Source organism: Suncus etruscus, chromosome 18 (genome assembly GCF_024139225.1).
Source record: "Suncus etruscus isolate mSunEtr1 chromosome 18, mSunEtr1.pri.cur, whole genome shotgun sequence".
NCBI lineage: Eukaryota > Metazoa > Chordata > Mammalia > Eulipotyphla > Soricidae > Suncus > Suncus etruscus.
Window position 1 is genome coordinate 43,303,044 of NC_064865.1, and position 21,863 is coordinate 43,324,906.

A 21,863-nucleotide genomic window follows, 5' to 3' on the forward strand; every position below is an offset into this window, starting at 1 on the left:
GACTCTATCTCGAAAAGGGCAAGTAAATAGTGATTTAATTGAAGGCCCTGGTGTCTTGCCAAAACTAATAAAAGTCATTTAGGTTAATTTCTTCTCCAATTACCCTAACAACTAGATGCCCTGTTGTTCTTTAATAAAAAAAAATACCCCACAATCCTAACTACTGTCTGTTGCGGTTTTTCAAAGCTACTGTACCTTACATTGTGTGATATCATTGCACTTAAATTGTTCTACTATTTCCCTCCTTCTTACAGTTATATTAAGTGAAATGTAAGTCGAGTCCTATTGAAATGTTGGCCAACCATGGAAGATAAGATGGACACCAAGCCTCATCAAGCTTCCTGGAAATCATCATCAAAATTTTATTTCTGAAGCTGAAGGAGCCAACACCAACCATAGCACCTACTTGCTATAAGTGCTTCGACCATCCCTCAGTCCACAGCTTTCTCACTTTCAAAGTTGGTCAAACTTCAGTTTGCATGTCCATGCCAGGGGCTGCCAATGAACAAAGATGCTGAGCTTATCCTCTAGGTGGGTTACTGACACTCTGCTGGAGAAGCAGCTGATCTCCTACAACAGTCTCATAAACACAGAGCAGACTCTGGATGTTGTCATTGTCTACCCATGGCATGACATGAAAGAAAAATGAGAAGTTTCTAATCCTACCAGGAAAATGGCTGCTAGTGCCAACAGTTGAGGATTTTCCACCACCAAGAAAGAGGTTTTCACCTTGGAGAACCAGTTTCAATCTCCCTGACAGTATTCTGCATACCAGAAAATGTGAAGCCCTTTGCCTGGATCGGTTATGTACTACTTCTAGATATCCGAAAATATGACGTACCCGTACCTGTGTTTGTTAGTTCTATGTCACAGTGTTAGAGATTATTCCCACACTGGCTGGCTTGCAAGAGCAGTTATTATTACACACTTTCTGTGGCACTGGGGTCTGTCTGTCTGTCTGGGTGCTCTGCCTTTGCTTGCATGGCACTCAGGGTAGCAGCAGCTGGTGCTACAGCCTTCTCAGCTTCATACTCCAGAAAGCTCAGCAGTTCATACTTAGTCACAGGATTCCACACCAAGAGCTCTATTGGACTTAGGTCCTCAGTTCCTTACTCAGTCTAAAGATACCCTCAGTTTTGGCCAACCAAGTCTTTGTCAAAATTGGCAAGCCAAGGAAGTGGGAAATAACTCAGGAGATTCGTTTCCTCACCCCCATCCAGAACACTGGCCCTGCTTTGAGCACAAAGCAACTCCTAGGCAACACCTCTCCCCATCCCCAAATTTACACAAAGCATGCAAGTCAAGAAATCAATAATAGCAGGATAGAAGGCACCCCTCTTTTGAAACTAACAACAGGAATGACATCCTGTTGCTTATACTCCCGGTGCATTTATACAAGTCAGCCCACATTCAAAAAAAAAAAATGACATAGGAAAGCAAAGACTGGAAGGCTGGAAACTTGCTGCCATCTTTCAATGTGTCCTGTCACTGGGGCATCACAATTTTCACTGACCCCAGGGAGTGGGAGAGTGTACATGCCACACACGTCATATATAGATTGTAGATCAAGGATTGGCCAAATGTTTTCTAAATGAGGCAGGGACTAAATGTTCTAGGTTTTGTGGACTGTATGGTACCTGTTTCAACAACTAAATTTTGTCATTGTGGGTGAAAAGCAGACATCATGTAGTCAGGGAATATCCACCCACAGCAATGCAGTCTGAGAAATGCATTAGCAGGCAATTTTGCCATCATGTAAACATGACATTAGCAGTAGATTTGTATGCATATGGACATGATGAACAAAAAAACAAAACTGGGGTTGGAGATTATATAGCAGGAAGGGCACAGCCTTGCATAGAGCCAACCCCGATTTAATCCCCAGCCTCCCATATGATCTCTTGAGCATTTCCAAAAGTGATTCCTCAGTGCAGAACCAGGAATATCCCCTGAACATTTCAGGGTGTGGCCCCAAAACAAAACTAGAAAACTAGATTGAATAACACACAAGTGCAGTTACTTCTATATTGCCAGTGGAAAAAATTCTGAAAGAGTGTCAGTAGAGCTATGAACTAAGGGGAGAGATGAGGGAGGGAATTTTGGACAATAGTGGAATGATCCAGGCACTCTAGTGATGGTCATAGTATAGTAGCACTGCATGGATATAATAATAATATTAGTCTACTATTAAAAAATAAATCATTAAAAAATAGACATATAAAACCAAAGCTGCTGTCACTAGGTAACTGAAATTTGGGAACCACTATGCTACACATAATCCATCATGAAATGTCTTTATGTAGCATATGACTGCATATAAGCCAGAATTTTATTTATAAACTCAGGTAGCCAGCTGGATTAGACCAACAGATTGTACATTGGGATCCCTTAAAAACTAGTCTTGATTCTTACATAACAAGACCAAGTCACTAAGCAGTGACATTTCAGGGCTCAGCAATTTCTCTTTATTGCCAGCAATGTGTTCTGCACCCTGGAGTTCTGGATAGGCTACGTGCCTTACACAAACAGAAAACCAGGCTCTTTCACAACTAATGTGTGGCAAGTTGGTAATGGATTGCAAATGACTGACTGAACCATGCTCAGAGACTATGCCAAAAGGAATTCAAATTGGTCATCATTCAGCAATTAGAAAAGCACCTATTGGACCGGAGAGATAGTATGGAGGTAAGGCATTTGCCTTGCATGCAGAAGGACAGTGGTTTGAATCCTATATGGTCCCCCGAGCCTGCCAGGAGCAATTTCTGAGCCTAGGTTGAGCCAGAAGTAACCCCTGAGAGCTGCCGGGTGTGACCCAAAAACCAAAAAAAAAAAAAAAAAAGAAAAGCAACTAGTATATATGGAACCCTATGTATAGAAATGCACCTATTATATATATTATACATATATATATACACACACACATATGGACAAGAAAAAAATTAATTACAAAGACAAACAGGGAAGTATGGAATCTGGTTTTTGTTTATATTATATTTGTTTTGTTTTTGGTGTGTCAAATAAAGTTTGTATAGCAGTATTTTGTTTTGTTTTGTTTTGGGGCCACACCCTCTGACACTCAGGGATTACTCTTGGCTACATGCTCAGAAATCGTCCCCGGCTTGGGTGACCATATGGGATGCCAGGAGATGGAACCCTGGTCCATCCTAGGTTAGCCAGCTGCAAGGCAAACGCCTTACTACTTGCGCCACCGCTCTGGCCCCTGAGGAGCTGTATGCAAGATTAAGATAAATTTGCTTCTCAAACTTGAATGTGGTTTTCCCAGTTTGACCAAGCTTCTGTCTTCCTAACAAGCCTCCTTCCAAGGAATGCTAAAGTACTGTTTGCTGCACCATGCTTAGAGAAACAGCTCTTGCCATTCAGAAGTTGTTCCATTTAGATGAATCTGCATGTTTTATTAATCTTCTAGAAGAATCGGGTCCAAAATAGCAATTTCAGCTTGATAAATCTGAGCTAATGACAAATTAATCTACCATCACTCTCCTGATTTTTCTTTTAATTTATTCTTCTATATTTGGGGGTGTGGATTGGGCCACACTCGGCAGTACTCAGTGGTTACTCCTGGCTCTGTGCTCAGAAATCACTCCTGGCAGACTCGGGGGACCATATGGGATGCCGGAGAGTGAATCCGGGTCCATCCCAGGTCGTCGTGTGCAAAGCAAACGCCTTACCACTGTGCTATTGCTCTGGCCCCTATTCTTCTGTGTTTTATATTTTTTCTTTCTCTCATCTTTTATTTGTCAAAACTCACCTACTTCCAAATGCATTTCTATGTTGCTTCTTTGTTTCCTTAGATTGGCAAGAAAAGTACATTCCAAGTGGAGAGCAGGGAATAGAGAGAAACCCACTTTTCCTGGACTGTCCCCTAGGTGCTACTAAGAAGACATGACCAAATTCTCAGTGGAGTTATAGAATGGAAAAGCTGCCTCAGTATTGCTGGGTTCTAAGCAACGCCATAGTCTAAGATTAAAAAAAAATATCTCTAGGTTAAGTGGACTATTTATCATGTAGACAATCAGAAGCAGAGCCTTTTGGTCTATGCAGGCTGGTAAAGCAAAATAAAGCAATATTTCTTTTGCATAGTTCTGGAGCCAGAGAAATCCAAGCTAAGAGCCTGTAGATTTAGGTTGTGGGAGAATTTGCTTCCTGGTCTTTTTGCTGTGGAACAATGAGGAGAGCTCTGGGATTTCTTGGATATGGACATTAATCCCTTAGTGAGGGTTCCACTGTCTGGCCCAGACCCCTCCCAAAGTCCTCACCTGGAACTACTGTCACATTGAGGATTAGGGTTCAACAAGAGAATTTGGAGAACTGGGCCATTCAATGACAAGTGCATCCTTGCCATCTCCACCCACTAGTCTCTAGCCTCACTGCATTGTTGGCTCTTGCACCTGTGCAGACCCCTACAATGCAAAGATTGCAAATGTGCATCCTCCAAGAAAAGCTGCTGCTCTGGCTGCCCTCTGGACTGTGCCCATCTGGATGCACATGCAAAGGTACATTGAAAAAGTGCACCTGAAGCCGGGGGTGGGGTGGAGTTGGGGAGTCCTCCCAGGTGTAAATAGAAGAGACTTGACCTGTGGGCTCCTATCTCTGTTGGATGAATAGGAGTAAAGGTAAAAAGTTGTTGACTTTTTTTTTTTTTTGATCACACCCAGTGGGCCTCAGGAGTTACTCCTGGATCTGCACTCAGAAAATCCTCCTGGCAGGCTTAGAGGACCATAGGGGATGCTGGGGATAGAATTCAAGTCCATTCCAGTTCGTCTGCGTGCAAGGCAAACACCCTACCGCTGTACTATAACTCTAGCCTCAAAAGTTGTCGGCTTTCCTGGGGCCAGAGAGATAACACAGCGATAAGGCATTTGCCTTGCAAGCAGCCTATTCAGGATAATGTGGTTCGAATCCCTGCATCCCATATGGTCCCCTATGCCTGCCAGGAGCGATTTCTGAGTGCAGAGCCAAGAGTAACCCTGAACGCCACTGGGTGCGACCCAAAAACCAAAAAAAAAAAAAAAGTTGTTGGCTTTAAAAAAGAGAAAAAATTGGAGAAGGGGGACGCTAGCTTCAGTGTATTGCACTTTGAGTATTGCACATTGAGGAAGAGAGAGGGAAATGTGTTAGATTATACCTTGTTTTATCCAAAACAAAGGCCATTCCTGGTTCCTTTTTATTTATTTGTTCACAACTTGATTTTCCCCCAAAATAGAGATAGTCTTACATGTAAATCTCTGTGGGACTGGCTCAGGATAACCTGAGCTATCTATACTTACTCTGTCCTTACTCCCCCACCTGGGGGGTGGTCTCTGTACTCAATAAAGAAACAACCATTGTGGCAAGCAACTGGATTTCCATACGAGGTAGAAGATTGCCAAACTACCTGTGTTTCACCCTCAGCTTGGTCTGGATTAGTCTTTCACATAAACTCATTCACCTAGGGTTGGAGATAGAGCGCGTGGAGGTGATTTTACAGAAAGGGAGGAGAAAAGGACAAGAATGGGAAAATAAGAGTGAGAGAAAAATGTATCCAGGAAGAATAATGATAGATACTTCTCAAAGGCCTTCCAGTTTTCTTAAGATGTGGGCTGAGCTGCTGCCATCACGTACTGAGTAACACATGTACTGAAGCAATACACACAGCAAGGCAGCAGCACATGGCAAAGGATGTTTAAAAGGAGCTTAGGCATTCTCTGTCTTGGGGATTTGATCACTTCTCCACCCGAGTTGAATGTTCTTAGCTTTCTCTTTTTCCCCTTTGGATAAGTTCATTCTCCTCCCTCCTCCACTTTCCCTATTTCTCTAAATAAAACCATTTGACTTATTTGACTTTATTATTCATCACCTTCTAAAATTTTTCTTGTGAAGGAAAAATGATGAAACTGGACCCCAAGAGGACTGGTATGAGAAGGGGTTCATAGCACCTATCAGTTTTCTAAGGACCCCACGCAGGGTTCCAGGAGTCCCCTCTGCAGTTCAGATGAATGAGATCATCCAGTATTGGCTCTCCCTCAGATTCATTTCACTTACGATGATATCCCTACAAGTTGCAGAGAATGGCAAAATTTTATTTTTTTAATAGTTATCTAGCATTCTCATTCTCTCTCTCTCTCTCTCTCTCTCTCTCTCTCTCTCTCTCTCTCTCTCTCTCTCTCTCTCTCTCTCTCTCTCTCTCTCTCTCTCTCTCTCTCCCTTTCTCTCTCTCGGTTTTTGGGCCACACCTGGTGATGCTTGGGGATTACTCCTGGCTATGTGCTCAGAAATTGCTCCTGGTTTGGGGAACCATATTGGACGCTGAGGGATCGAACCTCGTTTAGTCCTGGGTCAGCCTCTTGCAAGGTAAACACCTTACAGCTGCCCCACTGCTCTGGCCCCTAGTATTCTCTCTTATTGCTGTATATCACAACTATTTTTATTCATTTCTTTTTATTCATTTGTCTGTATTGAATAATTGGTTTGTTTTCATTTTCAAAAAGAAGAATAGGAACTTAATTTCCTTGCTATCAAAGAATTTTTAGTTTTGAGGGAAAGAGCATCTCTTACAGATCAGGGAAATGCCTCAGGGATCAGGCTTGTGTCTTGACAATGCAAGAAGTAATTTAGACGAATCTTTAGCATCATAATGGCCTTGAGGATTTCCTGCATGGAGCAGCTCTGCTCCATGTATGACCAAGTATCCCCATCAGCATCAGTGTCTCAAGGACCCCTGGAACATCTTTGGAGGGCCTGCCACTATCACACGCACACACACACACACACACACACACACACACACACACACACACACACACACCAAAATCACTTGCAAGAGGCCAGAAAGATAGCAAAGCGGTAAGGCTTTTGCCTTGCATGTGACCGACCTGGGATGGACCCTTGTTCGAATCCTGACATCCCATTTGGTCCTCGGAGCCTGCCAGGAGCGGAGCAACTTCAGAGCTCAGAGTCAGGAGTAATCCCTGAGCACTGCAGGATGTGACCCAAAAATCAAAAAAAAAATGACTTGAATAAAACAGTTTTTTCAAGGTAGGTAAGAAAGGTGCTACAGAGAGCATCTGAGCAAACATTGTCCAAAGCTTTTATCATAGAGATAATTAATACATTTTTGTTATCTTGGTGAGTCTCAAAGAAAGCACAGGTCTGAACGTACAATCTAAGTAAATATAAAAAGTAAGCAATTTATGTATCACAGTTTGCTCTTTCTTTGATCATGGTCATTTATCACTTTATAATTGTCAATTCATTTTTAAACATTTTTGTTTCCTGTAATGCTTTGAAAAAAATATGCCAGAAAAAATATGCCGAATAATACATGAGGCTTTCTAAAAGTATAATGCTTCAAATATGTCAGCACATCTGTATCTTAAAAATGCAACAGAGGGGCCGGGCGGTGGCGCTAAAGGTAAGGTGCCTGCCTTGCCTGCGCTAGCCTTGGACGGACCGCGGTTCGATCCCCCGGTGTCCCATATGGTCCCCCAAGCCAGGAGCAACTTCTGAGCACATAGCCAGGAGTAACCCCTGAGCATTACCTGAGCATTGGGTGTGGCCCAAAAACCAAAAAAAAAAAAAAAAAAAAGCAACAGAAATAAATTGTTGCCAACATGTTGGTTTTTTTTTTTTTTTTTTTCCTTTTCTTTTCTTTGGGGTGGTGGTGGCTCAGAAGTTACTCCTTGCTATGCACTCAGAAATCACTCCTGGCTTGGGAGACCATATGGGACACTGGGGGGGATCGAACATCTATCCATCCTAGATTAGCTGCATGAAAGGCAAACACCCTAATGCTTGCACCACCACTCTGGCACCTGGTTTTGTTTTGCTTTTTTCTTTTTAATTTTATTAGCAATAAGTTTTTCCTACAAATATTAAACTTGCAGATTACTATCATGTGTGCATCAAGGGCCAGCCCAGTGGCTATAGCATTATAGTAGCACTCCTGCATTGCAAATGAAAGGTCTCAGGCTGAAGTTAGAGTACAGTGGGTAAGGCACTGGCCTTGCATTGGCTAATCCTGTCTCAGTTCCTGCCTCCATGTTCCCTGAGCCCCACTAGGAGTAATCTCAGTGCTCAGAAACAGGAGTAGATCCTAAGCACATCCAGTTGTGGTCTGAACCAAACCACCACACCAAAGCCAATTTGATAGACTGTATTGTAAAAGCCAGAGATACAGAAAGAAGCCCATTTCCCTTATCAAAATTTCAATGTTTTGAGGCTAGAGTGATAGCACAACAAGTAGGGTTTGCAAATGGCTGATCCATGTTTGATCCCCGGCATCCCATATGGCCCCCAAGCTCACCAGGAGTAATTCCTGAGTGCAGATTCGGGAGTAACCCCTGACCACCATTGTATGATAACCCCCTCAAAAAATATTGCAATCCTTTTATTTCACTATTTGCTTTTGGTTTGGGGTCTCACCTGGATTTCTTTTATGCAAACATGCTTGCTGAGTTATCTTTCTGGCCTGCAAATATTTTTATTTAAATGTACGGTTCTAACTTGTGTCAGGCTAATTTTACACTCTTGTGAGACAAATGTAGTCATGGTACTTGTTTTTATGATTCTGTCTTTGTCTCTGTCACTCTCTGTCTCTGTCTCACCCTCTCTTTCTTTGACTCTCTCATCCTCCCTTTTTCAAACTTCCTCTGGGTTCTGGCTACACTTCAGAAAAAAGAGGAGAGGGTCATGAGTACTTTGGTTAGATGGCAAAATAATTTTATGGTTGGGGAAGGAACTTAAGTGGATATTTCTCTGGGCAGAAGTATAAATGGCATAAAATGATCTTAAAGACACTATTAGAGGGTCACCTTCACTGCCATAGCTCAGGGCCATTATTTTTGAACCATTACACGCCTAATGTCACATGTCTTATGCTTTAACAACTGACCTGACCTCGTAAAAATAACTGTAGGAGAGGGTCAAGCGTTTTACAATGGGTTTCCTAGAAGCAGAGCCTGAGGTACGCTCTGATACAAGTGATCTTTTCATTGTGCACTCAAGTGAAATCATCAGGAAAAGAGGGAAACAAGATTGCTCAAGGGAGGAACTAGGCATAAAAGAGTCATCTGGACTCAGGCTGACCTCAAAGGGCACTCTGGAGTAGAGACAGCACTTCGGTACTGCCCACCATGTGGCAAAAATGCAGGACGTAGGGGTCAGAGTGATAGCGCAGCAGTAGAGCTTTTGCCTTAACTCAGGACAGACCTGGGTTCAATCAAGGCATCCCATATGGTCCCCCGAGCCTGCATGGAGCAATTTCTGAGTGCAGAGCCAGGAGTAACCCCTGAGCACTTCTGGATGTGGCCCCAAAACAAAACAAACAAACAAAAAATAGAATGCAGGACTTAGCCTATATAAATCATTCCACATTTACATCGTGTGGGTAAGGAGAATAACTTTTGGGCATAGTGGGCAAGGAGGCTCAGTTCTAACAAGTGCAACTAAGCAGGGGCAGTGTGAATCCTCGGCAACCAATATGGATGAAATGTCCCAGCAGAGGGCCCGGAGAGATAGCACAGCGGTGTTTGCCTTGCAAGCAGCTGATCCAGGACCAAAGGTGGTTGGTTCGAATCCCGGTGTCCCATATGGTCCCCCGTGCCTGCCAGGAGCTATTTCTGAGCAGACAGCCATGAGTAACCCCTGAGCAAGGCCGTGTGTGCCCCCCCCCCAAAAAAAGAAATGTCCCAGCAGAGGGGCCAGCGAGGTGGCGCTAGACGCAATGGTCCTCAAACTACGGTCCGTGGGCCACATATTATATTTATTCCCATTTTTTGTTTCTTCACTTCTAAATAAGATATATGCACTGTACATAGAAATTTGTTCATAATTTTTGTTTTTCCTATAATCTGGCCCTCCAACAGTCTGAAGGACAGTGAACTGGCCCCCTGTTTAAAAAGTTTGAGGACCCCTGCGAGGTAAGGTGTCTGCCTTGCAAGCGCTAGCCAAGGAAAGGACCACAGTTCGATCCCCCAGAGTCCCATATGGTCCCCCCAAGCCAGGGGCAATTTCTGAGTGCTTAACCAGGAGTAACCCCTGAGCATCAAATGGGTGTGGCCCGAAAAAACAAAAAAAAATACAGAAAAACAAAAAAACCAAACAAACAGAAAAAGAAATGTACCAGCAGATAGCAAAACTGGCAAAGAACCACTGGCTTTTAGAGATGCATGGGCCCTGCTTGACGTCCCCTAAGAAAAGAAAGTGTACAGTTAATGATCTTAAGGATTACATCTGAAGCCAGAGAGATAGCATGGAGGTAAGGCATTTGCCTTGCATACAGAAGGTCAGTGGTTCAAATCCAGGCATCCCATATGGTCCCCCAAACCTGCCAGGAGTGATTTCTGAGCATAAAGCCAGGAGTAACCCCTGAGCGCTGCCGGGTGTGACCCAAAAACCAAAAACCAAAAACCAAAAAAAAAAAAAAAAAGGATTACAACTGCTATCAGAGAACCCCACTGAAGGAGAAAAATACCCTTTATTCTCAATTGAAGAGCCTTGGAATGTCACAAGTCTTGCCACTCATATAAGAAAAACTGTACATCCCCCAGTTTTATTTTTGGGGGGCCACACCCGGCGGTGCTCAGGGGTTCTCCTGGCTCTGCACTCCTGGCAATCTCAGTGGCCCATATGGGATGCCTGGAATCGAACCTAGGTTGGCTGCATGCAAGGCAAATGCCCTACTGCTGTGCTAGCGCTCCCTCCTCCCACAATTTTAATAAGGAAAATCTAGGTAAAAGGTCCTTAACCAAAAATTGTGTTTATGGAGCTGGAGTATTAACACAGTGGTAGGGTGTTTGCTTTGCATGCGGCCAACCCTGGACAGACTGGGGTTGGATCCCTAGCATTTCATATAGTCCTCACCTCACCCCTGTGCCTGCCAGGAGAGATTTCTAAGCTCAGAGCCAAGAGTAACCCTTGAGCACCAAAGGGTGTGGCCCCAAACCCCCCAAGAACTGTGTTTATGGAGCTGAAGTGATGGTACAACAGTAGAGTGTTTTGCCTTGCACTTCGCAAACCCAGGACAGCCTGACTTTGATCCCCAGCATCTCATATGGTCCCCAAGCCTGCCAGGAGCAATTTGTGAGTGCAGAAACAGGTATAACCCCTGAATGATGCCACATATGGCCCAAGAAACAACAACAACAACAGATTGTGTTTAACCATTTTCTCAAAGATGAAGAGTGAAGCAAGAAAGATAGCACAGTGGCTAAGGCATTTGCCTCAGTAACTAACCCCTGAGGGCTGCCAGGTGTGGCCCCAAAATAAAACTAAACAAAAACAAAAATGGGGAGAAGAGTTCAATAAGCAACCTCCCAAAGAAAGACAGACAGGCAAACCTTGAAAAAATAGCTATGGTCACTGATTATCAGGGAAATAGAAAAGAAAGGAACAATGAGATAGCACCATATACCTTTTCTTTTCTTTTGTTTTTTTGTTTTTGTTTTTGGGCCACACCCAGCGATGCTCAGGGGTTACTCCTGACTGTCTGCTCAGAAATAGCTCCTGGCAGGCACGAGGGACCTTATGGGACACCGGGATTCCAACCAACCACCTTAGGTCCTGGATTGGCTGCTTGCAAGGCAAACACCACTGTGCTATCTCTCCGGGCCCAGCACCATACACCTTGACTCTGTATCAGAGGCACAATGTGGCATCAGGGATCTAACTGGGGTTGGCAGCACACAGGCAAGTGCCTTGACTCCTACAATGTTCCTCTGGTCCCTAAGGCATCTTCTTAAGCAGGATGTGCCAATTCAGTTTCCTCCAGGAGCCAGAAAGATTATGGTTAAGAGTGAACTGAATCTGTTATAAAATCACAGAAAGTAGTGGGCCCTGTATGTAGTAGACTAGAAAGCAAAGAAAGGAATTTTCTTCCTGTTTGGGCCAAACAAAACACTCCTTGAGTTAGATCTGACGAATGTGTAACTGGCCTCAAGGCTGGTCTGAACTCAAATTCAGGAATGCAGGTCAGTTCCAGAGGTCCAGGGTGTGTTCTGCTCTCTTACATCTGTCTGCTTCTCTGCCGAAGTTCACACTGCTATGATTCGCCTCTGCCCACCATGGGTGATCGGAAACACCAGATCTTTCAGCCATGCCACCCTGCTTGTAGAACCTGACCTGGAGATCTTGCAATATTTCCTGGCTCGCCAGGGCAATCTGAGTCAGAGGTGCCCCGTTTACTTAACCCAACTATGAGATACATCTCAAAAGAACAATTTCCTCGTATAGGGCCCTAGAGCTAGTAGACACTCCTTAAATGCTTCCTAATGCCAGGAACAAGCCAGTTTCATAAGGCTTGGTTTTTTAGAATCCACCTCCACTTCATTCTTCTAAGAAGCGTTTGATAAAGATGTCAAGTAATTATGGACTAATTGCAAGTGCTGTGAGAATATGAAGAAAAATTCGAACCCTCAACCCTGCTGGTAAGAATGTAAGATGGAGCAGCCACTGAAGGAAACAGCATGGTAGGCCTCAAAAGGTGGAACATGGTTACCAAATGACCCAGTACTCCTACTCCTAAGTCTACATCCAAAAGAAATGAAGACATGTGTGTATGTGAAAACATCTTCAGGGACTAGAGAGATAATATGAGGGGCCAGGGGATCTAGACATTTGCTTTATATGCAATAGAGACTTCCTGGATCCCTGGCACAACATACAGTGTCTTGAGAATTGCCAGGTGTCATTCCTGATCATAGAACCAGGAGTGGCCCCTGTTCACTCCAGGTGTGCCCTTCTCTGCCCTAAATATTTAGCAATATTATCGGTGCTGGCCAAAGAGTGAAGCAATCCAAATGACGGTAACTGGTTGAATGATAAATAGAACAGGGTCTAGTCACACAATGGAACATCACTCCTCAGTGCACAGGAGAGCAGTGCTGAATACCATAACACCGATGAACCTTGAAAACAGACTGAGTGTAGGAAGCCAGACACAAAACCCACATTGTGTGTGACTCCATTTTTGTGAGATGCCCTGAGTAAGACAACCCAGAGAGACAGAGTAGATGGGTGGCTGCCAGGAGTAGAATGAAGGAGAAAATTGCTGATGATATGGGCTGGAAGAGGGGGCTGGATGTGTGTGTGTGGAAGGGTGTCTTTCTGAACTGAGGGAAGTGCTCTAAATGTGATTGTGGCCATGGTTACACAACATTGGAATATACAGAAAACCACTAAATTGTGTACTTTAACTGTGACTAGGCATGTTGAACTTGATCCCAATAAAGCAGTTATTTTTAAAAGATTTAACTACCAAGGCTCTATTTAAGGTAAGAACACTTGGGTTGTGATGCAATCTAGCTATATTTCAAAATTATGTTTCCTTATCTTGGCACATTAATAGACACCATATGGTTTTTTTCCCTTTCTTTGGGAAAATGGTAAGGAATCTGTGTGTAATTAGATCACAAAGAGGCAAATTCTCCACAGCTTCAGCCTGGCCAAAGTATATCTTTTGAGAGCATCCTATATTCAGGAATCAGAGATGGAACCTATAAAGTAGGCAGTATAACCAAGGCCTTCTTATCACAAATCAATATCTTGACTTTTAGAGATGACGTGAATCATAGTTATCAATAAACACAGGGTTCAATAAAACACAAGCTAACTTTCCAGAGTCAAGAAAAGAGAAATTTGGGGCCGGAGAGATAGGATGGAGGTAAGGTGTTTGCCTTTCATGCAGGAGGTCATCGGTTCGAATCCCAGCGCCCCATATGGTCCCCTGTGCCTGCCAGGAGCAATTTCTGAGCTTGGAGCCAGAAATAACCCCTGAGCACTGCCGGGTGTGACCCAAAAACCACAAAAAAAAAAAAAAGAAGAAGAAAAAAGAAAAAAGAAAAGAGAAATTTAACAATTCAAGTGTTTCCTTTATTCATCTAAGTCAGGGGTCTCAAACTCACGGCCCTCGGGCCGTTTGCGGCCCTCTGTACAACATTTTGTGGCCCTGCCCTAGAGGAATCTTTTTTGTTTTGTTTTGTTTTGTTTTAGTTGTTTGGGTCACACCCCCCCAATGTTCAAGGTTTACTACTGACTTTGCACTCAAAGATCACCCCAACTTTGCCTCCTGTGGCCCCCAAGTAAATTGAGTTTGAGATACCTGATAAGTGTATAAAAAAGAGAATAGGGGCCGGGCGGTGGCGCTAAAGGTAAGGTGCCTGCCTTGCCTGCGCTAGCCTTGGACGGACCGCGGTTCGATCCCCCGGTGTCCCATATGGTCCCCCAAGCCAGGAGCAACTTCTGAGCGCATAGCCAGGAGTAACCCCTGAGCGTTACCGGGTGTGACCCAAAAACCAAAAAAAAGAAAAAAAAAGAGAATAAGGAGGGGATGAAAATTAATATGTATATATTTATAAATATATGGGACCATATGGGACACCGGGATTTGAACCAACCACCTTTGGTCCTGGATTAGCTGCTTGCAAGGCAAACACTGCTGTGCTATCTCTCTGGGCCCACATTTATATATATTTATACACACACCCAGAGAGATAGTTGAGTGGTCTGGGACACATCCATTATCCCACCTTAAATCCCCCAAACATCAAATTCCCCCAAGCATCACAGTATAGTCCAGTATAGCCTGGCTCCAATAGTGGGGTGACCCAGGTGATTCTTGATAGTGTAGACCCTGAACAATTCTCAGCACCCCAGTTCTGATAGTTCAGTGGTATCTTTGTGATATGATATGATCTCTGTTGCATCCCAACCAAGTTGTGGAGCTCCACACAAAAGGTGTGAGACCCCCAGGCATTACTAAAGCAATAGTAACAATAACAACAAGGACAATGACAGGGGAATGCAATGGGGGATAGTAAAGAAGGGATCCAGGACGGAGCCATGAATTTGCCTTTACAAGCATTTCTAGCTGCTGCTACTCTGTGGAGCACACTCTGAGACTGACACGATTGGAATTCTCCTTTCTTTAAAGTCACTGTTGTATTCAGAAACATCCCAAAAGGTACAAGAAATCTATTATAGTACCATGATCTTTTTATTTTCCAAAGCTCCCTGAAGATGTATTGCTTATATGATGCCCCATCAGTGGCAGAGTTAGGGACTTTGTGTGAGTGCCACTTTGTGTGACAAGGTGTTGTTGAAACATAACTGAAGTAGAGCCACCATTAGGAGCGCTTTCAAATGCTGTTGTTTCCTCCCCACGTCCTATTTTAATGTTGCACAGTATCCTAGTAGAGCTGTTCATAACCAAAGGATTCTGGTCAAAACAATTGCATGAATTTCCAGGTCTCCCCAGCACAAGTAGTCCCTCTGTCTTGTTGACTTGATCTTTTGAATATCCTTGATATGTGTGTGTGTGTGTGTGTGTGTGTGTGTGTGTGTGTGAGAGAGAGAGAGAGAGAGAGAGAGAGAGAGAGAGAGAGAGAGAGAGAGAGAGAGAGAGAGAGTGTGAGTGATTTTGACTGTCCCAGAGAACACATAAGCTAAATCTAGAAGTACTCTGGGGACCATGCAGTGCCAAGGGTTGAACTTAAGGTCTCTTTATGTCAGTCCTTAAAGCAACCATCCCAGTTTCTGGGCAGTTATATATTTATTTATTTATTTATTTATTTATTTATTTATTTATTTATTTATTTATTTATTGGGTTTTTGAGTCACACCCATCAGCGCTCAGGGGGTTACTTCTGGCTCTATGCTCAGAAATCACTCCTGGCAGTTTCAGGAGACCATATGGGACGCTGGGACTTGAACCACCATCCTTCTGCATACAAGGCAAATGCCCTACCTCCATGTTATCTGTTCGGCCCCAGTTATTTATTTATTTATTTTTTAGCATACTTCCCAAAATGAATTTGTCTATTCAGCATGGCTCCCAAAGTGAAATGATTTGAACAGATTCCTCTTGTCCATCTGGGCAGGAATGATATGGACAGAGCTGTGCACTTCTTAGTCCATTCAGCAAACTGTCACATGATTTCAGTGCTTCCTTTAAATGATGATGTTCGTTTGGATGATTATTATTTTAGAGACCATATCCGGAAGTGTTTGCAGGAATATTTGGTATTTGGTCTTGAACCAAGGGCTCCTTTTGGCAGAGATGCACTCTGGCCCTTTGAGCCATCTTTCCAGCCACCCTCAGTTACTTATTGGCTCCTTTAATAAAGTTTGTTATCTCTACTATAAAGTTACCCTTTTCCTCTCTGTAATTAATAAGTGTTTTGATAAATATTCTGAGAAAAAGGGGCCGGGAAGGTGGCGCTAGAGGTAAGGTGTCTGCCTTACAAGCGCTAGCCAAGGAACGGACCGCGGTTCGATCCCCCAGCGTCCCATATGGTCCCCCCAAGCCAGGGGCGATTTCTGAGCACATAGCCAGGAGTAACCCCTGAGCGTCAAACGGGTGTGGCCCAAAAACCAAAAAAAAAAAAATATTCTGAGAAAAAGTATTTTTGAAGTGGCCTATTATTTTAATCCATATACTACTTTTACTTCATTTTGTGGTGATGACTTATTTATATTACTACGGATTTGTGGCTTTCTGGTTTACTCAATAGTTACGTAATCTGTTACACTACTCACAGTTTTGATACTCGACTTATCTCTTATTTGGCTAGAGAGAACTTTCCATATTTTTTGTAACAAAATTTGTTTTGTTTTGTTTTGTTTTGGGGTCACAACTGGCGGCACTCAGGAATTACTCTTGCCTCTGTGCTCAGAAATCACTCCTGGCAGGCTTGGGGGACCATATGCAATGCTGGGATTTGAACCAATGTCCATCCTTGGGTCAGCTACATGCAAGGCAAATGTTCTACCAATGTGCTAGTAATGAAATTTTTTTTATTAAATCAGTAGATATACAGGGTTAAATAAATTGTTGATAGTTGAGTTTCGGTCATACAATATTCCAATATCCACCTCTTCACCTGTGTGTATTTCCTACCCCCAAATTATCCATTTAACTTCATGTCCCCATCCCCGCAATCTGCCTCTATGGCAGATACTTTTCTTTCTTTCTCTCTCTTCTCTCTCTCTCTCTCTCTCTCTCTCTCTCTCTCTATCTATCTCTCTCCATTTCTCTCTTTTTCCTTTTTTCCTTCTTAATGACAGTAGTTTGCAATTAGTAGAAACTCTTTCAAGCTGGCTTTCAATTAATTTGGCATTCCCATCTTTTGTTTTTATATCCCCTTCTTTTGTTGTTGTTTTGGTGACTGGGCCCTTAAACACCTTAGCACCAAGGTCAATCCAACACCACACTATCTAGTTTCATGGTCTCCCTTCCCTTTATTGTAACTCCCTTCTGCAATTGTGAAAGAAGCCTTTATATGTTTATTTAATCAAATCCATGTCCTCCTGCCCACTGACACCCTTCCTCTCCCCTCCTCCTGTCTGCAGGACTCTGATACCTGTCTGAGCATTGAAGATTCCCCTGCAGTCACTTGTAGACTTTGAAAGCCATGTGGAGCATCCCCTATTCACCCATGACTTCCTCGCCATTGCTACCCCCTTCCAAGGATACTCTTTTTCACCCTCTCTCCCTGCCCCACTTCACTCACTCCATCTAGTACCTCAGCACAGAACTATCTAGGGAAAAAAAAGAGAAGGAAGGGACTGCAAAAAAATGGGACACATCTCTGTAAAGAATTTATTTTGGTCACTAAATAGAAATCCCCTCCTTTTTCTCCCCAAAAGAAGGAAGAAAAGTTCTAAAGAGGCTCTGAAGACATGGTGTCAAACGCAAAATACAACTTTTCTGCCTCTTAGCTAGGATTGAAGGAACTCAAAGGCCCAGAACAGCAGAAGCCAATGGGAAAGACGCAAGCATAAAAGCAATTGCCATTCTTTCATCCCGTCTCCAGGTTTCACTTGGTTCACCTGTTTTTCACACAGAAACATCCACTTTTATTGAGTTCCAGTCCACATTTCACTCCAGGGCAGCTCGGGTGGCTTTTCTTCCCTGCAAAGACTCAATAACCAAAGCCCAGTCATCTCCTCCCTTTGAAAATTTCCACCCACACTCATGCTTCTGTCGCCACCTTCCCCCAGCTGGATTCTGTATGACGTTGTATTGATCACAAACACCTCAGTATAACACATACTCTACCCTGGCTCTGAATAATACATTTCTGAAGTATAGAGTCCTTTGTTTCCTTCTCCTTTTTGGGATGGATGGAAGCTGGTACCTCCTGCAGGCCCTCGCCTGCAAAGAAGATAGGTGAGAACTTTTCTAAAAGGAGACCAGTGCTCTAACTTTGTCCTTTTGTTTTATTTAGGCTTTCAGTTTTGGAGGGGCCACACCTGTCGGTGTTGGGGGGTGGGTTACTCCTGACTCTGTGCTCAGAAATCGCTCCTGGGGACCAGAGAGGTAGCATGGAGGTAGGGCATTTGGCTTGCATGCAGGACGGTGGTTCCAATCCTGACATCCCATATGGTCCTCTGAGCCAGTACAGGAGAGATTTCTGAGCGTAGAGCCAGGAGTAACCCAAGCACTGCCGGATGTGACCCAAAAACCAAAAAAGAAAAAGAAAAGAAAAAAAGAAATTGCTCCTGGCAGGCTTGAGGGACCATATGGGATGCCTGAAATCGAACCCAGTTTGTCTCCATTAGCACCATGCAAGGCAAACGCCCTACTGCTGTGCTATCTGGCCCCTCTTGGTTAGTTTAATCTTCTGGCTAAAGTTGGGCATAACCTGGAAATGCTCACTAAATGGGTACAGAGAGACCATTCAGCACAAGCCAGGACCATAGTCTCTGCAGAAAGCAAGGCCTATGGGAGTTTACATCACAGTTCACCTCCCCCACATGAGTGATCAACAACACCCACATTGGCCCTGGTGTCATGGCTTTAGAAAAGTCATATCCCAGTTGTTCTGTGTCTGAATACAAGATGAGATCCCTAATCTAAGAGGCAAGTCACTGCATGTGCATGCACAATGATAGTTACAGATTAATGAAAGGCATCAAAGATTGAGATCCTTTTTCGGTGTAGCCCAAAGTAATACAGTGCATGGGCTGCAATAAGGCCATAAAAGCAATATTTTCTTTTTTCTTTTTTTGGTTTTTGGGCCACACCCCGGAGGCGCTCAGGGGTTACTCCTGGCTGTCTGCTCAGAAATAGCTCCTGGCAGGCACGGGGGACCATATGGGACACCGGGATTCGAACCAACCACCTTTGGTCCTGGATCGGCTGCTTGCAAGGCAAACGCCGCTGTGCTATCTCTCCGGCCCCCAAAGCAATATATATTTTTTTTTTTTGGTGATTTTTGAGTCACACCCGGCAGTGCTCAGGGGTTATTTCTGGCTCCAGGCTCAGAAATTGCTCCTGGCAGGCACAGAGGACCATATGGGGCAACGGGATTCGATGACCTCCTGCATAAAAGGCAAACACCTTACCTCCATGCTATCTCTCCGGCCCCTAAAGCAATATTTTCTAAAGTGACCTGTTCCCTCCATCGTTTTGCTAAGGAGGCTGCCTGCCTGTGGAGGCTTCTGAGCTTTTCAGGGGATGCTGTACCACGTGATTTGAATTTCAGGTTTATTTATAATAGCAAACCAGCAATTTGTCTTATAATAAAATCCCTTGTAACTAGGTAGGAGGTGGACTATTAGTCATCTTCACAGCAATGTTAGCTGATTTAATGCAAGTTATGTGTGTATATTTGTGTGTGGGGGTCTGTCTGTGTGTCTGTGTTTTTTTTTTTTTAAAGCATTAAGACTTGGGGAATCTTATCTTTCTGACCAGTATACCTGTTTTAATGGATCTTATCATTTCTTTTCTTCTTATTGCTCTGGGTAAATAATCAAACAGTGGTTTGGGGTTGTCCAGCTTCTTCACAACTGAGTGAGGTGTTCAAGCCTTCCCAAATCTTTCTGGGCTCACCCCAGCTAGGCAAAGCGATTGGAAGCCTAAAAATCACAGACTCTCGAGTGCAGTTTCTTCTTCAGCCACCGCTGTCAGGGACTGTTTGGTTCCACTCTGCTGCTCCTTTAAGGGGTGGGAGCAGGGAGAATGCACGCGGCCTCCTAAACAACATGTGAGCCTGGTACAAGCTCTCCAGCTAGAGCACGTGAAGAGGGTGATGCAAAACATAAACAGCATCTTCCTTCCTGGCAACCACCATACACAAAAGACACCTCGGAGCAGAGAGGAAGGAACGCTTTAGATGTGACAGTTCCAGCCATTTTTAGACGATTGCTTTATCAAAATGTAAAGTCTGTTTGGTTCTTATAAATAGAACATTGGAGACTAGTTGTGGAAAACAACTGATCTCTCTCTCTCTCTCTCTCTCTCTCTCTCTCTCTCTCTCTCTCTCTCTCTCTCTCTCATGCACATACACACGTACACAGACATGACACTTGCTCTATTAGCTGGCCTGGTACGTCTGGAGAAGTCAAACCAGCTTTTTTTGTCTCCTGCTCTGTTTATCTAGGATGGCAGCAGAGAACAGACTTCAGCACTTGAAGACATTCTAGAAGGATCTGATTGCTGCAATTCCCCTAGACCTTTGCTCAAACTCCCACAATATTTCACTATGCTCAAGAGGTACCCCCCCCCCAAAACAATGGCTGGAAAATGGCAGGTGGTATAGATAACTCAAATGCTCAGGCGATGGGAAGCATGTCTTATCTCAGAAACTGAGTCAAGTATGAGAAGCTAAGTAAGAAAATGATGATTGATGGAGTCAGAGAGATAGCACAGCGATGGGGCGTTTGCCTTGCATGCAGCCAACCTGGGAGGAACCCAGATCAATTCCCGGCATCCCATATGGTCTCCCAGCCTGCCAGGGATGATTTCTGAGTGCAGAGAGAGCCAGGAGTCAATTCTGAGCACAACTGAGTGTGCCAAAAAGAAGGAAAGAAGAGGAGAGGAGGGGAGGGATAGGGAAGGGCAGGATAGGAGAGGGTAGAGGAGGGGAAGAGAGGGAAAGGTAAGAGAGAGTAGAGTAGGGGGGAGGGGAAAGGGAGGGGAAAGGAGGGGAGGGGAGGGGAAAGGAGGGGAGGGGAGGGGAGTAGAGAGGAGGGGAGGGGAAAGGAGGGGAGTGGAGGGGAGGGGAAAGGAGAGGAGAGGAGAAGAGAGAGGAGAGGAGAGAGAAGAAAGGAGAGGAGAGGAGAGGAGGGGAGGGGAGGGGAGGGGAGGGGAGGGGAGGGGAGGAAAGGAGAAGAGAGGAGAGAATTTTTTTTTGTTTGTTTAGGGGAGGTTCCTCTGTAACAAATTCTTGTGTTTAGCAAATATTGCAGCTATTTTATCCACATACCCACATAGTCAAGGAGCCTGGGAGGTGGCTCAGCAGGAGAGCGTGTGTGTGTGTGTGTGTGTGTGTGTGTGTGTGTGTGTGTGTGTGTGTGTGTGTGTGTGTGTGTGTGTGTGTGTGTGTGTCTGAGTTCAATCCCTAGTACTGCAAAAAAAAAAAAAAAAACACCCACAAAAACAAACAACAAACAAAAAAAAAACAGAAAAAGTTGTCAGGTTTTGTGTGATTTCAAATGCCCACCTGTATTAAATAGAAGGCAGTTAGAAAATGCTGGAAATGCTTCTTTTATTCTTTTACTACTGCTTTTGCTAAATTTCAAGAGGTAGTGAAAAGTGTATGGACTTTGAAACCAGACCTAAGCACACTGTTCACTTTGATCCTCCAATAAGCCAGCAAAACGGCAGGTCACTGAGCCCCCTTCAGCTTCTCTGTCGGTAGAATGGGGTGATGTTTCTAATTTCATCTACACCGTGGGTCCCAGGTCAGTACTCTTCCAGGGGAGATGTTGGTGGGTTTCAGATCAGAGCCCAAGTATGCTGAGATTATGGGGAGGGAGCCCCGGCAACCCCCACCAGCAGACATCTGGGGTTTCATAGTGTGATTCTGAGAAAAGACAAAACAGCTTGTGCAAGATCTACTGAAGATAAAAAAAATCAAAACAAA